Source organism: Prionailurus viverrinus, chromosome D1 (genome assembly GCF_022837055.1).
Source record: "Prionailurus viverrinus isolate Anna chromosome D1, UM_Priviv_1.0, whole genome shotgun sequence".
NCBI classification, from domain to species: domain Eukaryota; kingdom Metazoa; phylum Chordata; class Mammalia; order Carnivora; family Felidae; genus Prionailurus; species Prionailurus viverrinus.
The window spans coordinates 112,809,262-112,825,378 of NC_062570.1; the positions used below are offsets into that span (position 1 = coordinate 112,809,262).

Here is a 16,117-nt window from a genome sequence, read left to right on the forward strand (position 1 = left end):
GATCCGGACTCCGGCCCTTCTCGCAGGTGCGTGGGGGCATTCGGGGGCCTTTTGCGTGCGTGGGGGTGGGGGGCGGCTTAATATGCAGTTCGGGGGCTTCTAGCTGTGCGGCCACCAGCACCCCCTGGTCTCGGGCCAGTTCTGTCACCGCGAAGGGAAACCCTGCGCTGGTTAGGAGTCACCGCCCGACTCACCCTCCTCCAAGAGCCCGGGCCTCCCGGACTGACCCCGCAGGCCTGCCTGGCCCGTGCGCTTCAGGTCACGTGTGCATTTCGTCTCACGCGCCGTGTGACCTCCTGTGTCTGGTTCCCTTCACTCAGCGCATGTGACACTCCCCCACGTTGTAGTGGGTATCCAAGCTTCCTTCCTTCTGACGCGTGGATGGTCTTCCCCTGGATGGATGGACCCCACCTGTCGAGCCATTCGCCTCTTGATGTGCTGTTAGTTGGGCTATTTCCATTTGGGGGCTATTGTGAATAACGCGGCCGTGAGCGTTCACACACTGTGTGTGCGATTCTCCTGCACGTACGGATGTAACATGCTCTCGTTCTCTTGGGAACGGGCCCAGGAATGGACCTGCCGGGGGGACACGGGGGCCCGGTGCTTAACCCTGAGGAGCTAGCTGCCTGACTGCTTTTCCCGGAGGGCGGCCACGCTTTAGCCACCAGCGTCGGCGTGGCCGGGACGGCGACTCCCCCTCGCCGGCCACTGCGTGTGCCCACGCCGTGCTCAGCTGCCTCCACCTGCAGCCAGACCACAGGAGGACCTCAGGGCTCAACTACTCAATTGTTTTTAGATCTTTGTTCCAGTGACTATGACACAGAGGAGAACGTTTTGACCACCCCTCACTTAACAAACATTTACCGAGCATCTAAGACGCGGCAGGGCGGGCCCCATACGGGCACTGAGGACGTGTCAGTGGACGAATGAAAGATCCCTGCCCGAGCCACCCCACAGGAAGGAGCAACGGTGACAGCTTTGGAAAATTAACGGTCCTTGAAAGTTCCTTCCAAGATTAAAAGCTGGTTCCCACATCCCTCCACGGACAGCCTGTAGACTCACGTGCATTACTCTTCCCCGCACCGGCCCCAGGATGCCCACAAAACCGCGGCATTCTCAGGCACCACACGGAAAAAAGCATCACAAGCACAAAGTCGCGGTCCCAGGAAGGGGTGCGTCCCCGCCGAGTTTCAAGCCCACACACCCCGTGATCACAGCTGTCCTGTAAGTCCAGCGACCCTCCCCGGTTTTAAGTTTCTTTATCTACCTTGAGAGAGAAAAAGGGAGCACCGGCGGGCGAGGGGCAGAGAGAAGGAGACAGAATCCCAAGCAGGCTTTGGGCCATCAGCACGGAGCCCGACGTGGGGCTGGAACTCACGGGCTGTGAGATCGTGACCTGAGCCGAGATCAAGGGTCGGAGGTTTAACCGGCTGAGCCACCCGGGCGCCCAGCGACCCTCCCTTTTTACAGACAAGAGGCGGCCCGAGACATCCGGGTGGTGAGCGGCTCGTGGCTGCCATGTGGGTACCAAGCACAGACGACCCACACGCCGTAGACAGACTCCAGGTTTGGGAAAGCCCTCCACGCCCCGGTCCGAAGGAAAGCGTCATCACCAGAGGGGCAGAAATGAATCTGGGGATGGGCTGCAGCTAGAGTCTCCCTGCGGTCACCCTGCACTGAGGAACCTTCTGGAAGCTGCCGAGTGCCTTCTCCAATGCCACATTTCCGGGAGCTTCCCTGAAGGGAGCAGGACGCTGAGCACAATGAGAATTATCTGTGCAGGCGCTGGCTTATCCGCTTGCTGACCTCGCTGCTACGTGAGCACGAGGCGGGTGCCCACGTGGCCCTGGGCCCACAGCAGGTGCTTAACCACGGAGTGCCGCGTGAGTGGACGGCGGCCCAGCGGCGAGGGTCCCAGGGGCACGAACTCACTGCCCTGAGGCGTCCCACGCGCGGCCTGGCGGGGGCATCGTCCCTCTGCTACCAGCCTGGGTCGCGGCCTCTGTGCCGGGGACCCCGGCCCTCACCTTGTGAGGACGCTGGTTCCCAGCCTGGCCCCCCGGGGCTCCAGGCAGGTGAGGGAACAACAGCTCAGAGTGTGGACGGGACCCCAAAGCGCACGGTCGGCCCCCTCGGGGGCTCAAACCCAGGTCGCAGCGCCCCACGTGGGGGTGGGCAGGGCTCACGGGTCCCATTTCAGAGATCGGTAGACAGAGGCCAGAGAGGGGAGGGCATTCCAGGCCACAGCCAGGCAGAGGCAGAGCTAAAAGCCAGGTCCCCATCTCAGGAGCCCCTCCAGGAGCCTGCAGCCAGGTGGCCCGCACAGGTGTCCAAGGAGGCCACGTCAGCCAGTGCCACCATCCGGAGGGGACCCGGCAGAAGGCCACCTGGGGAAAGTGCCCGAGTCACAGGTGGGCCAGAGCACATCCAGGTCGACCCCCGGGGCTCTACTCCTCGGCATCCAGGGCTCCTGGCCCCACCTGGACCGCCACACTGCCAAGTGCATTTAACGCCCACCTTCTCAGGCTAGGACAGAAAGAGCAAAAGGGCAAACAAGGAACACGGTGCTGACCCGGGTGTGGAAGCCACGGCCCACAAGGCCAGGGAGTCAGACGTCCCCGGGACGGCCCGTACCGTTGGTGACCTTGGCCCTGTTTTCTGTTTTCCCAATTTTCTGTAGGATGGCAAAATATGTGAGTTTTTATACAGAAAACACATGAAAACACCCAGGCCCAGGTGACCCTCGACAGCTGCACGGGGTGGGGATGGCCTTTGGAATCAGTTGGGCCTGGCGTGGGGCCCCTGGGGCCTTAGGCCATATGGCAATGCTGCCCCCCACCTACAGGGCTCGGGGACGAGCTTGCTCGCTGAGGATGGGCTCAGTGGGTTATTCGCCACTTTGCTATTTAATCAGCCAACACAGTGGCCACATCAGACATTTTGTACTGAATGGTCTCCGTGGCCCCAGCCCAAACGCTCTCTGTCCCCCGTCCAAGTCACCCCGGCTGTTGCCAACTGCCTCCTGGCGCTCGAAGGCTGTCAACAGAGAAATCACAGACCAGGGAGGCTTGGGCCACTCTCTGTTCCAAGGACCTCTGTCTAGTGGGACAGCAGGGGTGGTGTCTATGCAGAGAACAGGCCAACAAGGAGACTGGGCACAGCGAGAACCTGGCCGACGAGGAGCCCAGCCCTGTGTTTAAGTAACAGCAGAAAGGGGGGCCGGCCCCGCCCCCACGCAGACCCTGCCGGGCGCTCATGTGTCTGGACCCTTCCTCCACAGGCGGTCAGTCCTCCCGCTCTGGGTAGAATCCTCGTACCCTGCAACCTTTGCTCCCTGGGATTCTCAGGGCTTGTCACCCCGAGGGCTCCGATGGGGGATCCCTCCCATCTCACTGAGTGATTCTTCTGTCCGGGTCTCGACGGGGGCCTGCGCATGGTGAGGGCCTCCTGGACCCACAGCCCCAGGATCAGGCAGGCCCTGAGGGGAACCCCTGGGAAGCTGAGCTGGTTGCAGACCCTCAAGGAGGAGAAGGTATGCACGTTCCAAGATGAGAAACTAAATCCGGGAAAGACCAGCTCTCTGGGCTCACCCTTAGTGACTCGAAATTCAGCACCCTCCCCAGGCTCCGTGCTGGGGGCACGTCCCTGCTTCAGGACAAACCTTGAGAAGGCATTTGGGGGAAGACCGGGAAGACAGGACTCTCATTGCCCATCGGTACCACGTGGGCGCCCAGTGGATCCTTCCTCCCACGCCGGTGACTCCACAGAACGAGGGAAACAGGGCAGTGGGTGGGCGTGGGCAGAGTCAGGCAGGCCAAGCCAACTGTCCCCACAACGAGACCACAAGCCCCCGTGAGTCTTCGGAGCCCAGCATTTGCTAACCACCCGGTCTCCAAGAAGGAAAGACAGGCTCCGAGAGAAGTAACAGCCACGTAAACCAGGGGCTGACACGTGGTGGAACCGGGACGTGGTCCCGCGTGGCTCAGACACGGCACCCACGCTCTTCGAGGCTGCTGTGGGGGGAGGGTGAACTCAGCAGGCCCGAGCCGCCCAAACCCAGCCCCTTCCAAAGGCCCCAGGCGTGGCCCCTCCGAGTCCTGGGAATGATCTACCTAATCTAGTGTTCCTGCCACGTGAGGCCTTGGGCCACATCACACGGTTTACGCTAACAGTGTGACTTGGGAATGGGGACCCCCGGCCCACCGGTGTCGGCCAAAGCCTCTGGAGGGGCTGGACGCCGAGGTCGGCCGTGCCTAGGTGACCGACCCCCGGAAAGATCCAGGACTCGAGGCTCGAGGAGCCTCCCTCACCGGCGACGGTTCACACGTGCGGTCACACGTGGCTGCCGGCAGAATTCGACACCGTCCACAAGACCCCACGGGGAGGACGGCTGGAGGCTGGCGCCTGGTCTCTCCTGGACGGCCCCGTACCCCTGCTGACTCTAACCTGGGTCCTTCCACAACTGTGTTCCACTGAGCTCCTTCTAGAGGATCTGTGATCCCGGGGGGTGGTCTCGGGGACCCCTGAACATACCTGTCCTGTCTGTGGCTGTAGTCCACGAGCGGGCTGCGTGGCAGGGTGGGGAAACTGAGGCCTGCGTCCATTAACGTTTTTGTAACCGTCAAAGACGCAAATCCAACTGCACAGAGGCGTTCTGTCTGCTGACACGGTGGCCGGAGCACCAGGGCCAGGTGCCCGGCGATGCGTCCCGGGAACGGCGGCCCCTGCGGGGGGACCCCACAGACGGGTAACAGGATCCCGTGCGTCTCCCGTCTGGGCGGCCCAGACAGCTGTAAGGCGAGGCTGTGTGGGAAGGGACCCGAGTCCCCACAGGCAAATTCTCGGGTGACGGGCTCTCCCCCAGCAGACGCAGCACGAGTGGTCTCTCCTCCCCGTGGTGGATGCCGCCACCGCGGGACGGCAGAAACAGGGGGACTTCGCAGACACCCCGGGTGTCTGTCCCGAGCCGGCGGCCCCCGCACTGTTAGGAGAGAGCAGGACTCCCACGGGTCCCCAGCGAGGCCTCGCCTGGGCCACTGTCTGCTTTGGAGATGGTTCCCATATAAGCCACGTAAGACACACGAGGAGGCCAGCGGTCACCACAAACAGCCCCTTGTCTTTCCACGCTGACCACAGAGCCGTGCCGCCCAGGGTCCCAGGGAGGGGGCCGGGGGCAGACGCCCTAGAGACACCACCTCCCCACTGGCCCGTCCCTTGCGGAGGATGCCGGGCAGAGGAATGGACGCCTGGACCCGGGGCTGGGACACGTGGCCCAGCCCCTCTGAGGACAGAGCTGAGCATAGACAGGAGACAGCCAGACTTAGGTGGTGGAGGCCAGCGTCTGCATCTGGGTCCACCTCCCCTTTCCCGCGAAGGGAGCCCCCGTGAGGGGCAAGAGGAAGAAGCCAGGAGAGGGCAGACCCTGTGTCCCCATGGTGCCGCCGTGCGCCCGGGGCTCTTGGGAGCCCCGTTTTAGGAACCGGGAGCCCGTGGCCGTGTGGCCGGAAGGACCCCGGGCCCTGGCCTCTCGCTGGTGTGGCCCAGCCTGCCAGGTTCTCGCCTCATCTTCCAGACCGGCCTGGACCACGGGTGTCATTCTCAGCAGCTTTGGGCTGTCCAGAACCCACAGTCACAGCCTCTCTCTGTCAGACGATGCTGACCCGGCCCCCACACGGGACACGGCAGCCCTGCCCAGCCTCAGCCTGGCCACAGCCCACACTCCTGACAGGGTCCCCGTCTTCCAGCCTCTTTACTCCCTCCCGGAACCCAGCCCACGGTCCGGCGGGAGGCGGGAGGGACAGCACGCCCACAGGGTCCCCAAGGCACCACTGGCCCACTGGATGACCAGTGAGGGCCTGGCCTCACCCCTAAGACAGAATCCTCCCTCGGGGTCCTCCCCCACCTGTTTGCTGGAATTCAATATGAGGAGACCCAAGTCGGCTGCCCACAAGTTCCTGAAATGGGGGTGGGACACGTTTGGATTCTCTCTAAATTCCACCAGGAGGAATGCTGCAGAAAAGGGGCAGGCCTGCCGAGGCTCCGTCCCCTGACCTACCGGGTCACCCCTACGCACACTTGGAAGTCTGGACTAGGGAGGGCTATTCACGAGCTGGCTGGTGGCCGGGGAGTGTGGAGGGTGTGCAGGGGGCCCACGGGGCCGAACCCAGGGTCATCTTATGTGGTCGCAGAGATCCGAGCGAGGGGAGACCAGAGAGCTGCCCCTGGGCTGCGGCGGGGGGAGGGGCTCCCGTCACCACGAGGGTCCCACCAGCCCCATCCCTGGGGACCCACGTCTGACTTCGGTCCCCGAGCCCCAGGCCGGCCCGTGTGGGGCTCTCGGCATCCCCATAAGTGACCGCTCCGTGAACACAAGAGGGAGAACGAACAAATGAACTCCCCGAACCAGCTCAGGACACCTGACCCACTAGGCCTTCGCTCTGACGGAGGCGGGGGGCGTGGAGGGACCCGTCAGTGCAACGTCCTCTGTGTCCTCCTCAACACGCTGGTGGTGCATTCTCAGGTTCTCCTCCCCAGCTCCGATCCTGTCTTTTTTTTTTTAACGTTTATTTATCTATTTTGAGAGAGTGCGTGCAAGCGTGAGCAGGGGAGGGGCAGAGAGAGGGAGAGAGAGTCCCAAGCAGGCTCCGTGCTGTCAGCGCAGGGCCCGACGCGGGGCTCGAACCTACGAACCGCGAGATCGCGCACTGAGCCGGAATCAAGAGTCGGACGCTTAACCAGCTGAGCCACGCAGGGGCCCCTTGGATCCCGCCTTTGAAAGGCCTCGCTGCAGACAGGTGCGCTCACGAGAAAACGCCTGATGGGCCTGAACTACATCTCCACATCCGGCATTTCCTGTGCCTTTCATTAGACGGGACAGCGATTCTATTCCAGGAGCATCAAACACTCCTGTTCGCTGAACCGTCCCCTCGGAAAACACCCAGGGATGATTCGCACGGAGGGTGCGTGTATGCACACGTGGGTGGAAGGAATAAACAGAAAAGAGACACAGAAGCGTAAGTGTTCAGAGCAAGTGGGAACCCGCAGCCGACCCTCTCATCCCTGCCCACGCTTCTGACAGACGTCAAGCTGCATGACTCACATGTCCACAGCCACGGAGCCACGGCGATACCACGCAGCTCCTCTCCCTGTGCTTCCCAAAGACCGGCTTGCTACCTAGGCAATCGGGTGACAGCTTGCAATATGATAAACACATCACCAGTCAGAAGGAAGGAAGGAAGGAAGGAAGGAGGGGAGGGAGGAAAAACGAGACAATCTGGATTCCACCAAACAGAAAGTTACAGAGCAAGGACCTTCCCAGAGGCCAGGACCAGTGCCCCACCCACCCCGTGAGCCAGATTCCTCCCCATCCAGGTCTAGCTCGGCCTCAGCCCCCAAATCTGAACAGCTCTGACCAATCCCCGAGGTGGCATTTCCCAGGAAGCCAGCCCAGAGCCGGCCTTTCGGGAGGGGGCCCACAGGGACTGCTCATCTCCGGGCTCGGGAGCTGAACAATGAGTAAGGGATTCCTCTGCATCCCTTCTGCTGGCTTCTGGGTTGCCCTTCCCTGAGTTTCAACCCACTCCAGTAACAAATCACAGACAGCCGGAGATTAGAGCCTGAGGGATGTGCTGGGTTTCAGCCCGTCTGAAGCCTGCTCCCCAGAAAAATTTCTAAAGACCTCAAAACGTCTAAAGTCCAACCGTGAAGAAGGCCGCCCTGGAGTCGCAGCTGTTCCAATATCGCTGTATTTTAACCCAGGAGGGGCACGGAAGGTGAACGTGGTAGTGCTCGGTGAGGTCCAGGCGTGGGCAAGGCGTGGCTGGGGAGGCACCTGGATGACCTGGGGCTTGAAGCAGGAGTCACTGCGTGGTGGGAGGTGCTAAGGTGGGAGTAGCCATCCAGGGAGGAGGGAGCCCCAGCAGAGGTGAGAGCAGAGGGGCATCGGGATGGACTAGGAGAGGCTCAAGTCCAAGGACAGAAACGGAATCCCCGTCCCATAAGCCCTATCCTGTCTGGTGCGGCTTCCAAATTCCAGGCCACATGCAGCTGGGCTTGCACACAAGTGCCTCACCCCTACCCCCTGTGGAGCCCTGGGCAGGTGCTTCAGACATCACAGCTGGGTATAATACAGCCCTGAAGGAGCTCACACGGGAGACAAGTCAGCACAGCACAGGGGCCAAAGGGCATCTCAGGGATGAGAAAGGCTGACTCTGTTTCTCCCTGCATGTGATCTTCAGGGGGATCCCACCCCCACCCCCTGTGGAGTCCTGGGCAGGTGCTTCAGACATCACAGCTGGGTATAAAACGGCCCTGAAGGAGCTCAGACAGGAGACAAGTCAGCACAGCACAGGGGCCAAAGGGCATCTCAGGGATGAGAAAGGCTGACTCTGTTTCTCCCTGCATGTGATCTTCAGGGGGATCCCACCCCCACCCCCTGTGGAGTCCTGGGCAGGTGCTTCAGACATCACAGCTGGGTATAAAACGGCCCTGAAGGAGCTCAGACAGGAAACAAGTCAGCACAGCACAGAGGCCAAAGGGCATCTCAGGGATGAGAAAGGCTGACTCTGTTTCTCCCTGCATTTCTCCCTGCATGTGGCCTTCAGGGGGATATTTAATCTCAAGCATCAGTTTCTTATCTGTCAGATGGGCTTAAGGCCACCCACCCAGAAAGCCACTCAGCATTAACCCCGGACATAAGTGCCCAATAAACAGCAACAAACACAACACAATAACGTGAAACAGCCAGAGCCCAAGGGTGCACACGCATATGCACGCACCCCTTGTGATTTAGACAAGGATCTACCAAATGTCGGCGTATCACAGGCCAGGGAGATTAAGAAAAAGAAATTCCATGGCGCAGCTGGGATGTCAAACGTTTTATTTCCCCAGAAGAAGATATCTTAGGAAGCGAAATGTACCATCAGCACCATCCCTAACAGAAAGGACACTCGCCCCCACTGTCTCGGAAAAAGTCAACACGAAACACAGCCTGTCCTTCCAATCGAATCCCCCGAGCTTCGTGTAAAACTCCCTGTCAGGTGCCGAGTCTCTGCATGTCACCCGGGGCTGGGGCGGGCTGGGCAGGAACTGGAGGACGAGGGCACCAGACCGGACCAGACTGGACACCAGAGGCCAAGCCCACGCCCGCCCGGGGCACAGGGACGGCTCCACACGGAGTGGGCAAAGTGCGTTGAGCACGGGGTGGGAGGCTCCCAAGGGCTGTTCTAACCCAGAAGCCACCCTGCAGGACACGGGAGCCACCTGGCCAGGCCACTCAGGACGCACATCTCACTCCCCACCCCAGGGAAACCTGAACGGGCACAGGTGCCCCAAGCTGTGCGCACGGCGACTCAGACACTGATCTGCCTTGGAATGACCTGCAGAGGGTGCTCCGGCTTGGGGACCCGGCCAAGCGACCCAGCCCATGGGTCGGGCTTCCCATGTCGCCCGGCGCCTCACGCATGCTTGGCCTTCACTGGGTCACGGCGCCCCTCCCGTGGGGGGCGTGTTCACGGGACCACAGCATGCGGCGGGCATGCACGCGCCAACGCGCACACGCAGACTCGGTTCCTAGACCTGGGACACGTTCCTGGCATTCGTGAACTCCCCCAAAGCCATCAAGCCCCGAAGCGGTGCCCCCTGTAGCTGAGTGAGCTCCAATTCTAGTCCAGCATCAGCTCTCTGGCTGCGGCCCCTGGGCTCTCAGACAGCAAACGTTGTGGACGCGAGGTCCTCACTCGGTGTCCCCCAGCGGAGCCCCTGGGCTTTGGCTCCTCGGGGAGACACGCTGAGGGGCACCCCCCACCCCGGGATTAGATCCCGTGGCGTGGACTCCTTAGCGGGAGCAGGAGAATGGCGACAACCCACCAGACACTGGACACGGGAGCCGGGTGCCTCAGACCCACATCAGTCCCAGGAGTCTCAGTCCCAGGAGACTCATCGGACGCCCAAATAAGTCTGTGGCCCCCAGGGGTGGAAAATGCGCCGTTTTCGCGAGCTTCCAGGGGCCCTTTCGGGGGTGAACCTCAGTCCTAGGGGGCTCCCAGGGCCTGTTCTGTAAACCCACCCTTGGTAATTGGTGGTTGACGCCCAATGGCACCCTCCCCGCCCAGAACACCCCCCGTTTGGCTGTGAGGCTCTTCTCAGTTGAAAGAGACACGTACACTTTGTGTTCACACGAATACACCTTTACTTACATCCAGCCTCGCCTGACCTCTTTCTCACTGACCGGCTGTGTCCGCGAGCCCAGTAAATCCAGCCACACACGGAGAAGACCGGGTCGTAAGTCACTCCACCTGCTTCCTGCCACCCACTTGGCACGGGCTTCCGGGGGAACCACATTCCACACCTAGACCGGGCCCTCCCTGCTCCAGAGAACTCGCTCGGCAGCCCCACGGCTGGAGGTAAAATATCTCAGAGAACAGAGACGGAACGTGTGGCTGGCCGCCCTCTCTTCCCCTCAGGCCCGGGGTCCTCGGACATAGGACCCTGGGAGCGGGCGGCCAGCCTGCCCCCCCCCCCGCCCAATTCCTTGGGGACACTGCAGCCTAGAAGCCTCCCTACCCCCGCTCAGGGGAACGGCACTAAAACTTCAGGCCGAGAGGGCTCGCTGGGACCCCCTGGCACTCCTGTCTCAGAGACGTGCCCACCGAGACGAGTCACAGAAGTGGAATCACACAGCGTGCGCTCAGTCGATTGTCTTTTCTTCCTCCGTGTACTTTTGAGGACAGCTTTGTCCTTGCTCAAAGTCACCTCTGCCCAGGGCTCCTTAAGGTCCTCACCTGAGTCGCTTTCAAAATCTGTGACAGCAACACACACCTGACCCGGCCTGGCCTAGGGTCCACCTCAAAGCTGTTCAGCTTTCTCTAAAGCCAGACAGTATTTGAAAACCACATTGTTTTTTGTTTTTGCAAAACCCCAACTGAAAACACCACGTCACACGGAAAACGGTCCTTAGACTGGAATGCCGAGGAAAATCCTGCTGTGGGTGAGACACCAGACAGCTCAACTTTGTTCCCTTTTTGCCTGGGCTGCCAGGAAGCTCAGGATGAGTACCGTATGTAACTGTAAAGATGCTCGCTTACCCCAGAGGTTGGTCTTAAGGATCCCGAGGGGTTAAAGCGGAGTTTTACCGATGCGGCCTGCAGCAGAATCATTTTGGGAGGAGGCCACAAAGACAGATTCCTACTGAATTAGATTTCTTGTGCATCCGGTGCTAGCATCTGCGAGATGCCCAAGAATTCTTGGTCCTCAGGTGAGGCCCTGCCGTCAGAGCGAAACGACCCGGCTCATTCGCTAGGACGGAGGAGAACCTTCTGGAGGAACCGATCTGGCGGCCCATTCGCTAGGATGACCACCTGGGGCACCAGAAACCCTCTCTGCTCTCTGATCCCTCACTGGGGGGGGGGGGGGGGGGGGGTGGTGCTTACACCCGCAAGTGCAAGCGGGAAGGATCGCTTGAGGCAATAACAAAGAACACCTGAGGAGATCCGAATCCCACTCGCAGGTAGGCTAACGCCTCCGAGTCGACCGTGAGAACTCGCGTGAGAAAGCAAATTAACTGTCACTCTAAAGTGGAACCCTTCTGCCGCTACTTAGGGGACATCCTGGCTACTAACCAAATCGCCACTCGAGGGTACTTTCCCGCTTTTTTCTGAGAGGCGGCAGGAGGGGATGGCGGCAAAGAGTCTGAAACACCCACAGTCCGTGCAGGTTCATCGCGTGACACACGGCCCCACGCAGGCGCCGGGGCGTGGGGGGTGTGAGGGGCCGTACGTGATGAACGGAGGCCCTTAGGACAGCAGGAGGCCGCTGAGGGGCAGGGTCCCTTGCCGGACGGGCAGCTGAGAAGGAGGAAAAGGGGCCCAGGTAAACCTCGGCCTGACGGAGGATCCCGCCTCCGCTCTGCCACCAGCCGGGGCCCCAGCACTGCCCACAGAAGAGCCACGTCGCGGCGACGGAAGGCCCTCCGCATCCACAACACAAGGACCTCCATCCTTCCTCCAGCCGAGGGGCCCCGGGAAGCTCTTCCTGGGCTAGTCTCCCAGGGAGCAGCCACCCCCGTATCCTACAGGCGGCCAACTGTTACCGTAGATTCACTCCTAGCCCTCATGTGGGGCCCAGACCGGCTCCTCCTTTCTCCCTTCCCCTTGTTTGGCAATGCCCACCATCGCAGGGGTGGCCGCTCTGAGATCGAGTGTTCCCCACCAACGGGGAGCCGATGCACGTTCCCGATGGAGAGACTCGAGGCCCAACCCTGACCAAGGATCTCCAGAGAAACTTCCGCAGCACAGCCGCCGGGATGGGGACAGGCCAGAGCTCCAATCAACCGGCCAGTGTCCTCCCGTCATGAAGAAACCCAGAAGTCAGAGGGCCTTGGTGCGAGCTGGAGCTCAGGGACGTTGGGTCATGAGTGGACCGGCGGGCCTGAGGCAGACGCCCCCAAAGGCAACAACAAAGGAGCAGGAACTGGGTGCAGGCCGGGGTTCAAAGCCCGACAAGGGAACAGTATCGGGCAGCAGCTGGAGACAGGAGGATCCCGGCCCTGCCCACTCAGCCAGGACAGCTGGGGCTGGCACGGTCCCCCACGGAGCCCCCCACCACCCCCTGCCAGGAGAACGCCCATCTTCGCCTGCGGAGGGGCGGGACGCAGCTCGGAGCAGCGGAGGGACGCCGTGGGAGGGCCTGGACAGGGGAAGAGGAAGGTCCAACTGGGTTTCAGGCAGGGCTGGGAGGAAGGGAGCTTGAGGCATCCCCCAAAGCCGATGGCGACCAGGACCAGGGCGGGACAGTGGCTCCTATGCTCTGCCCTCGCCTGCTCTGTTCATATCCCCGGGACACGCGTTCTCACCAGGGTCTCGGGGGGCCAAACAGATCCTCGGGTTTTTAAGTATAAGGTGCAGATACAGAAGAGACACACGAACAGATACGCAGCATTTCACAGCACGAACAATTCATCGGGGTGGACAATTAGGAAAAAAAATATCGAAAACATCTTCTTGGACAGATAACTAAAAAAGGTAAGTTTGAGGGGCTCCTGGGTGGCTGAGTCGGTGAAGCGACCCATCTTGACTTCGGCTCAGGTCATGACCTAGAGGTTTGTGGGATTGAGCCCCACATCGGGCTCCTCACCGACCACGTGGAGCCTGCTTAGCATTGTCTCCCCCTCTCCCTGCCTCTCCCCTGCTCGTGCTCTCTGTCTCTCTCTCAAATAAATAAGTAAATATTAAAAATAACAACAACAACAAAAGATAAGTTTGAGAAACACTGTTCAAAGGGATTTGGACCTCCACACTTTCCTTGAAGGTCGCCAGTGACAGGGCCAGGGGAGAGGACACAGTGTGTGCTCAGCCTGAGCTGAATTAAGCCGCCCGATGCCCCTGTGGCTGAGAGCGAGGTATGCTGGGTGCCACATCCTCCCCTGAGCATGACAACAACCTCAAAAGGTGAAGTCGGTCAAGGTGAGATCCACACTCAGGCAGCACTCAGCGAGTGCCCACCCTTTAACCACATGCTGCCCGTGAAACAATGCCGACGGAGCACACAGTAGGTGCTCAGTAAGACGGGCACTGGGCTCTAGACAATGGGCTCAGCGCGTGTCTTGACTCTGCAGAACCGAGGTCACGGGCTTCCCTCCACTGTTCCCTGCCCCCAAGCACAAACGGGTGTCCCCGTGACCATGCAAAAATGGTACAGGGACACTCAGAGCACCTCTCTTGTCCTCCATCAACCCTTAGCCACACTGGCTGGGTCCAGTACGGGCACGGCAGCTCGGACATCGCAGAGCAGACAGGAAAAGGCAGAGCTGGGGCCCCAAGCGATGGTCCTGGTAAGTCCCCTCGAGGTCACATCAGCAGGGGACCAGGGAGCAGCTTTGTTTCTCCAGGGTTGAGGACAACTCCAGCCACCCTCTCCCCCCACCCAGCCTAACACAAAACCAAGAGCCTGACGATAAGAAGCTGACCATCCTCTGGCCACAGTGCAAAAGGGGTGAGGCAGACCACATCAGGACGGTGGCGACCAGCTTGCAGGTGAAAAAGACAAGGAGAAAATGCACTCACTCACCAGAGGCGCTGGCAGACTGGGCCCTGCAGAAAAGCTTCTTAGGACAGGAACCGTCTGTGCTCCGGTGAGCCGCGGCACGGAGACTGGAGGGACTTTCAGAGCTGGGAGAGACAAGAAGACCAGGACACGGTCAGGCAGATGCTGTCGAGGGGCAGAATCTCCCCCTGCAGAATCTCCAAGCGGATCCTGGCGTCTCTGAGCTAAAAACCAGGGGCTGCACCTCTGCCTCAGCCAAGATGGTACAGGTGCGCCTTTCCCCATCTCTCCCACACGGTGCAATTAAAAACCAGGATGTTGTACAGAAGACACACACAAGACTCCTGAAGGGGGAGAGAAGGAGGAAGATTGGCAAGGGACTAGGGGCCCCGAGGAATGGCACGGTGGGCAGTTCTCTAGGCTGGGTTTTTGCCTCGTCCAGCCCAGGCGTGGAGCTAAAGAAGTCGGAGACCCAGACGTTCGGTAGAAGCAGACAAAAAGCCACCACGGGTGATTGTTCTCTGTAGCCAAGGGACCAGGAACGTGGCAGCCTAATGAGACAAGGTGTTTACACAATGACCACTGTCCTGCAGCCAGACACCAGAGAAAAAATGGCACCCACCCGGACCCGCCGCAGCAAAGGTCGAGTAGGGAGCTGAGAGTTCCAGCCTGCGTCGCTGCAATAGGCACCCCAACCCCCCACTGGGTGGTGTCAGAGAAGCCTAAGTAAGAGCTGGGACTTTTTTCCCCACCAGGTGGTAATGAATCCTCCTCTCGCTCCATGGCATTAGTGTGGGCAACGTGGGGAGACTGGGTTTCCACACCCACTCGGCAGTAACAAGGCACCCCCCCCTCCCTCACCCCACTGAGCTGGTGTCAGGAAAGAGCTAATGGAAAGTCAGGACTTTCCCCATCACCACCAGAAATGAGGTCACCCTGCCACGGCATTGGTGGGGACCACATAGGGAGCAGGAGCGCCCAACCCCACCAGCAATAACAAAGAACTTCCCCACTGGAGTGTCAACAGAGGCCAAACTGTTGATGAGACTGCTCTGTCCACCTGGCAGCAATGGGACAGCACCCTCTCCTCCCTTGAGAGGGCAGTGTCAAAGAACACCAGCTGAAACTGAGGTTTACAAGGATCCAGAGTCTCACCAGATAATATGAGAACATACTCATCTCCACCGAAAATGACCCATCATCCCAAGAACCAGGAAGATCTCAAATGGGAAAAGGACAACCCATGGCAGCTGATACTGGGGTGACAAAGATGTTAGAATTATCTGACAAAGAGTTTAAAGCAGTCCCGATAAGAATAAACAATTAGGAACGTGTTGGAAACAGATGAAAAAACTGGAAGTTTCATTAAAAAAAAAAAAAAAAAAAACATAAAATCTGAACAAAGAAACAAAGAAGAGCCAAGTCAAAATGTTGGAACTGAAAAGTGCGGTCATTGAAATAAGCAGCTCACTGGACGGACTCAACAGCAGAATGGAGGGGACAGAAATAACTGGAAGACAGACCAACAGAAATTACCTAAGCTGCACGGCAGAGAGAAAACACACTAAAAATGAAACAGAGCCTCAGGGACCAGTGTGCCTCTAATCTCATCAGAGACCCAGAAAGAGAGAAGAACGGGGAGGTCCAAAAAAGTACTCAACAATATAACAGAAGAAAACATCCCAGATTTGGCAAGAGACATAAACCTACAGATTCAAGAAGCTTAACAGGTCCCAAATAGAATAAACCCAAGGAAATTCACACCAAGATGAATCATAATTAAAGTTCTGAAAACTAATAACAAAGAAAAATCTTGAAAGCAGGCAGAGAAAACTGATACTTTATTTATAGTAGTGTATAGTAGTGTATTTCTCATCAGAGACTATGGATGACACACAAAATTTTTGGAGTAACGAATGAAAAGGACTATGAATCTAGAATTCTATATCCAGCAAAAATATCCTAGAAGAAAAAAGAGAAAATCAATACATTCTTGGTTGAAAGGAAAGCAAGAGAATTTTCAATCAATAGACGTATCCTAAAAGAATGGCTGAAGAAACCTCTTTAAACAGAAAGG

The 16,117-nt window shown here is 59.1% G+C and overlaps 1 protein-coding gene across 10 annotated transcripts in view; it reads right to left on the reverse strand.

Moving 5' to 3' along the window:
• SHANK2 (SH3 and multiple ankyrin repeat domains 2) overlaps positions 1 to 16,117 on the reverse strand; it is a 516,273-nt gene that overhangs the window by 473,359 nt on the left and 26,797 nt on the right. For 9 of the 10 annotated variants that reach the window (XR_007156245.1, XM_047877830.1, XM_047877836.1 and 6 more), the window contains exon 2: positions 14,065 to 14,165. The gene's annotated coding sequence lies outside the window, so the exon portion shown is untranslated. Of the gene's footprint in view, positions 1 to 10,196; positions 10,243 to 14,064; positions 14,166 to 16,117 lie in introns of those variants that run through there. The other variant, XM_047877833.1, reaches the window with a different exon arrangement.